Source organism: Symphalangus syndactylus, chromosome 15, assembly GCF_028878055.3.
Source record: "Symphalangus syndactylus isolate Jambi chromosome 15, NHGRI_mSymSyn1-v2.1_pri, whole genome shotgun sequence".
In the NCBI taxonomy this organism is placed as follows: domain Eukaryota; kingdom Metazoa; phylum Chordata; class Mammalia; order Primates; family Hylobatidae; genus Symphalangus; species Symphalangus syndactylus.
Genome location: NC_072437.2, coordinates 26859632 through 26866004, shown reverse-complemented (window position 1 = coordinate 26866004; position 6373 = coordinate 26859632). Strand labels below are relative to the sequence as shown.

General features: G+C 39.7%; 1 pseudogene; it reads right to left on the bottom strand.

Annotated features, from left to right (window-relative positions):
- Positions 1-251: 251 nt before the first annotated feature.
- On the bottom strand, positions 252-3811 carry LOC129463720 (bromodomain-containing protein 7-like; annotated as a pseudogene).
- Between the last annotated feature and the right edge of the window lie 2562 nt (positions 3812-6373).

Sequence of the window (6373 nt, the reverse complement as noted above, 5' to 3'; positions counted from 1 at the left end):
ATTTCTGGGTTCTCTCACCTGTTTTATTGTCTATGTGTTTGTTTTTGTATCATGCTGTGTTTTTTGTTTTTTTTTTTTTTTTTTTTTTTGGTTACCGTAGCCTTGTAGTAGTATAGTTTGAAGTCGGATAATATGATACTCCCAGATTTGTTTTTCTTGCTTAGGATTGCTTTAGCTATTCGGGCTCTTTTCTGGTTCCATGTGAATTTTATTTATTTTTATTTATTTTTTCCCCCTCTGGAACATTCAAATTCACTGTTCCAAAGTTTAATTAAAAACACAATTTACAAATATTTAATATCTTCTGAAAAGCATTTCTAAGTTAAGAATGAAAAAGTATATACATAATATATAATCAAATACCAAGTGCCTCAACTCCCACCAGGTCCACACTCAGCAACATCCATCTTTTTAGGTTCTTCAAGATCTTCTGTTAAATCTACAAAGTTGTTTTCCATGATGGGGGAAGGAATGGAAATCCCCATTGCTTTTTGAAATTCATACAGGCTTACAATATCACCTGGAGGTACTTGCTGTGCAAGTTTTTAAGATGATTGGTCACTTGTTCAGTGAGATGGATTTCTCTGCAGGAGGCACCCAAGAGACAGATCATACTGGGAGGGGTCTGGTGCTCAAATGCTCATTCCAGGCTTCCTGGAGCTCCCTGAACAATTTGGTGGCCTCATCAAGTTTCTTCTGAATACTTCAGGTTCTTCAGAGTCAAAAATTTCAACTGGAGCGCCAAAGTTTACTACTTTCAGTGTGTGAGCCTGTCTTGAGTATTGGGGTCCAGACGCCCTGCTGAGTCTAGTTCTATAATCTCCATTTCTTTTGCTGTGTCAAGTGTCCTAGTATGGCCTTCATCTTCAGGCAATGACATCTCCAACTCTTGTAGGGTCCTGGAATTCCCTCCTTTTGTTAAAACATCCAGTAAACTATCTGCCATAACATATGGATAATCTTGGCATGTGGCCCAAAACTCATGGGTGCTGAAATCTCTTGGAAGATCAGAGTCTTCCCCATAGGTTGGATAGATTAAATCAGAATGATCCTTGCTGATATTTATAAACGTGGAGTCATAACGTGGTGCATAAGAACTGTAGGGTCCATAATTCAAGTCTCACACTTCTACAATGGGATCCACGGGATGGAGAAGTCCCAACGTTGTTGTTCTATCCGGTTTTCTTCTTTCAAATTCGCACTGACGGTTCACAAGCTGTCTGGTCAGCTTTCCTCCAGATTCCTTCACAGTTTGGTCAAGCTGCTTCTGCTCTCTCTCTGAATTATTGCTTTTAAACTTATCTTCAAGCATATCTTTGTCTATATTTTAATTTTCTTTGCCAGGACTCTTGAAGGCTTGTGCTTCGGCATCTCCAGAGTCCTCTCTCTCTGGGCCAGCAGCCTCCGTCCTCCCCGCTATGGCTCCATCCTCCCCAGTCTGTTCTATCTTTCTGCTTTCGAGTTTTTTGCAAGTCAGCCATGAAGTGTATGCTCTGCTTCAGGCTCTGAATTCTTTCCTGGCTAAGAATTGTATCCCCAAGTGCAACAGCTTCTTTGCAGCTCTATAATAAATGGTCTCTGGTTTGTTGTAAATCATGACATTAGTGCACATTAGTTTGAAGTTATCCTTTAGTTCTATCGACTGGTAGTAATTGTTCTTGACCTCTTCTTTCATAGTACTAAAATCCCTTGGGTGTTTAATGATCATGGAGTAGCCAGGAGCAATAAAATCAGTCACAGGAAATGAAAAGAAAGCACTTGGGTCTTTTCTCTGCAATTGTCTCATCAGTTGATTCAAAGCTTCTTGAAGGGGTGTCTGTTCTACTTCTTGTTTGGCTAAAGAGCTTGTGAGAGGATCTCACATGGGCATGACACTGGAGGTCTTTTTCTGCCTCATTCTCCACAAGGTCTCGATCTCGCTTCTTTTTATCCTCCTTAACTCTCCTCGGTTTTCTCTCTTTTTCTTCCCCTGGAAGCTGCTTCTCTCCTTTCTTTCTCTTTTTCCGCTTTCCGTCCTTGTGTTTGTCATGATCTTATTTGCCTTGAAAGAGGCTGGAGTCGTGCCCTGAGCTGCCCGTGGAGAGTTTGGTGACTTCGTTCCCTCCTACTTTGAGGACCAGCCTCAAGGGCTTCTCTACATACTCCTCATAGAGGTGTTTGTCCGACTTGCGCTCCTTTTGCTGCTTGCCCCTGTCCAACTGGCCCCGGTGCCCGCCCCCAGAGCCAAGAGCAGGCAGGCAGCACAGCTTCCGGTCCAGGCCAGGCCAGCGCGGGGCGGGAGCGCCCCGTAGAGGCACCGCGTGCTGGGAGGCAAGGGGGCGGCGCGAGGCCCCTCTCGACCCATGTGAATTTAAGAATAGTTTTTTCTAATTCTGTGAAAAACGATGTTGGCAATTTGATAGGAATAGCACTGAATCTGTAAATTGCTTTGGGCAGTATGGCCATTTTAGCAACATTGATTCTTCTTATTCATGAGCATGGAATGTTTTTCCATTTGTTTTTGTTGTCTCTGATTTCTTTCAGCACTGTTTTGTAACTCTTGTTGGAGAGATTGTTCACCTCTGTGATTAGCTGTATTTCTAGGCATTTTATTCTTTTTGTGGCTCTTGTGAATAGAATTGTATTCTTTTATTACTATTATTATACACCATCCTTCTGCAGCATAGAATTGCATTTTTGATTTGGCCCTCAGCTTGGATGTTTTTGATGTATAGAAATGCTACTGATTTTTGTGTGTTGATTTTGTATCCTGAAATTTTACTGAAGTTGTTTATCAATTCTAGGAGGCTTTGGGCAGAAGCTGTGGGGATTTCTAGGTATAGAATCATATTGTCTATGAAGAGAGATCATTCAACTTACTCTTTTCCTATTTGGATTCCTTTTATTTCTTCCTCTTGCCTGATTGCTTTGGCTACGACTTCCAGTATTATATTGAATAGGAGTCATGTGAGTGGGGATCCTTCACTTGTTTCAGTTCTCAGGGTGAATGCTTCCAGCTTTTGCCTGTTCAGTATGATGTTGGCTGTGGGTTTGTCATAGATGGAGACCTGAATTATCAGGTCCTAGTGGATACCTGAATTATCCTAGTTAATATAATGCTTAATTTGAAATCTGATTCTTTTTTCTTCCCCAATTCTTATTAACGATTTAATATCTATCTTCTCTACCTTATCTTACCTATTTTGAACTACATTTGAATAACTACATTGCATTCATTTTTTTGTACTAATGTTTACATTGTTTCTCTTCTCTTTGAGTTCTACAGACTTATCTCTAGCTTTTATACATAATTTTTACATAATATTAATATGTGATTTACAGTGTACTCTCTTCTTAAAATTATTCATTTTACCATATTTTGTGGTTTCAAAGAGCTTTCAAATTTATTTTTGCCTCCTCTTTCCCTTCCTCCTCTTCCTCTTTCTTCCTTTACAATCCAGAAGTCTTCTTCTTCTTCTTTTTGTTTTTCACCTGTTATACCGTGAATTCAGTTAATAGACTCTAGCAGCTCAGGCTCCTTTTCATTGGTTCTTACAAAGTGTGCTTCTCTGGGTGGAACAGGCTGCAGCTTCAGGTTTCTCTTTAGCTTCCCTCTTTATTCTGGTTATTTTCCTTCACACACTTTCAGGAAATCGTCTTGGCTCTTAGAGTGCTTAATATGCCCAACATGCATATTAATTCTCTCGGCAAGAATCTTGCCCTTAACTTGTTTGTTTACAATGATGCCAACAGCATGCTAGGTAACTTTGTAGACTCTTTTAGTTTTGCCATGGTGACATTTGTGGGGCATTTCTTTTTGGACAGTACCCATTCCCTCGGTGTCTACATTATTGCCTTTCTTGTAGATACGCACTTATGTTGCCAAAGGTACAACTCCGTTTTCTCAAAGGCCTAGGGGACCTCAGCAGTTGCTTCTCTTCTTTCCTCTGTGTTCATCATTTTATCAAATTACTGGAAGCTGGGAGTTGAGGCCAAAAGGTACTTTCCTCTTCTTAAAAGTAACCTGAGTGTTGTATCTCTTCTCTTTGCCTGGAATTGTGCTATTTCCTGCATTATTCTTCTTCTGGGACTCGAATTCTAACTGTTAAACTTGCTTCTTGTTTTCTTTGGCTTTTGCTTTTATTGATGTCTCCCTTTCTTCCCCTTTCTCCCCATCTCCTTTGCTTCTCTTTCTTTCCCTTCATTTTTTCTTCCTTTTTTGGGGAAACTTCAAGGTTCTGTCTTCTAAGGAAACGTTTATTTACCTTCTATCTGTTGTTTTTGGATCATGCCAAATCATCATTTGAGTTTTGTTTTCTCTCACGTTCCCTCCTGAAATCCATCCTGTTAATCCTCCCTGCCATTCCACCCCTCACAATCCCATCCCATTCTCTTCTCCCTGTTCCCTTCTCTTACACTCAGAAAAGTTCTGTGCACTTTTTGGGGCATGTTACCTGTTTTGTTTTTTTCTTCCGTGTTTTCATTCTGAGCCCTTAGAGCTGGCCCAGCAAACCTGCCTGGGCTTAGCAGTAAACCTGTGTCCTTTTTTATTACAAAGAGCAGACACATCTCCATAACCAAGACATTCTCACAGAGGAATGTGTGTGTGTCCGGGGGTGTGTATGTGTGTTTCTGTATCAACTTCAATCTTTTGCTGACTCAAAAAGTCAAACCAAGTTAAAGAAAATCATAAAACAGCCCAAAACTAACAGGTTTGATATTCCCTCTTTCTTCAGGTCTACATTATATATTCCCTTATTCCAATCAGATGTTTATTGTTATTTTTACTGAAACTGTTACTGCAACAAAAATATCTTTTTATTACTGTACTGTACACTTTAAAATGGCTAAGATGGTCAATTGAATATTTTTAATTTTTTTTTTTTTTGAGACAGGGTCTCACTCTGTCACCTAGACTGGAGTGCAATGGTGTGAACACAGCTCACTGCAGCCTTGACCTCCCAGGCTGAAGTGTTCCTCCCGCCTCAGCTTCTTAAGTAGCTGGGACTACAGATGTGCACCATCATGCCCAGCTATTTTTTTTTTTTAATTTCAGTAGAGATGAGGTCTCACTATATTGCCCATGCTGGTCTCGAACTCCTGAGCTCAAGTGATCCTCCTGCCTCAGCCTCTCAAAGTGCTAGGATTACAGGTATGAGCCAGCACTCCTGACCTTCAATTGAGTTATATGTGCTTTTTACCACAAAAAAATTTTAATTGAGGCCACAATGTTTTCCATCTCCATAGGTATGTTCTTAAGGAGAATGAATTGTATTCTGAATCATTAGGAATGTTTTCCAAAAGCACTTATCTTTTTGTGTTAATACTTTATCCAAAATAAATGTTTTTTCCCCTAATAATATGAATCACCCACTAAACTCTTTGCTTCCTAAGATTTGAATTGTAAAGGTTCTTGTATGAAGAAAAAGCTCAATAAGTGTTTGTTGGATGAATGGCGAAACCTTAATTTATCTCATGCCAGTTGTAACAATAATTAATATCTTCATCACCACTACTATTACATCACATTTACCGCAACAGCTAACATGTATTGGCACTTGCTATGTGCCAGGGAATAACCCTTCAGAGATATTATCTAATCATAGCAGCTGTATGTAACTTTGTTTTTCTTTAAAATAACTTAATTTGGATTTCAAGATCTCATTCTATCAAGGTTATAGCTGCTTTTATCTCAGACACTTCTGGGTTGTTTTTGAATTTGTTTCTGGGTTGTTTTTCTAAGTTTTAGGGTAGCGACAGACACTTTTTTTTAACCAATATAACTGCCCCCACCACAACTCCTTTATTTACAGACTCTTGATACCATATTGAGCAGCGAAGTGCCAGTCGACTATTCCTTTTCTTTGCCTTCTTTGCAGCTGGGGTAACCAATTCTGGCCAGTGAGACATAAGAAGAAGTCAGCTGAAAATTTCTAGCAAAGCTTTTGATTTCAGATGGCTTGATGCTAGCTTCTCCCTCCCTCTTCCTTCTTCCTGCTTTGATCTCAGATATGATCCCTGGAGCTGGGGCAGCAATCTTATGACCATGCAGGAAAAGCCAAAAATTACAAACACATTGTTGAACTATAGAACCAATTTGTGTAACCATCTGTTTTTTGGACATCTTATTATGTGAGAGAAATAAAGGTCTCTTTCTAAAGTCATTAGAATTGTCTTTTATGCTACTTGGCGCTGAATGTGTTGTTAAGTAATGCATGAGAGTTATAGAGTGCCATGGGTGTGATGGTTCTATTTTGTGTTAGGGTCACTATTATCCCATCTGGTCCTTCATTACCATTCCACACAGTTCACCACTGGGGTGTCTTGTACGGAATGGTTGTTGTAAGCCCTGCAACCTTCTATTCTAGATCTTTGCTATGATGGTGTTGATGGC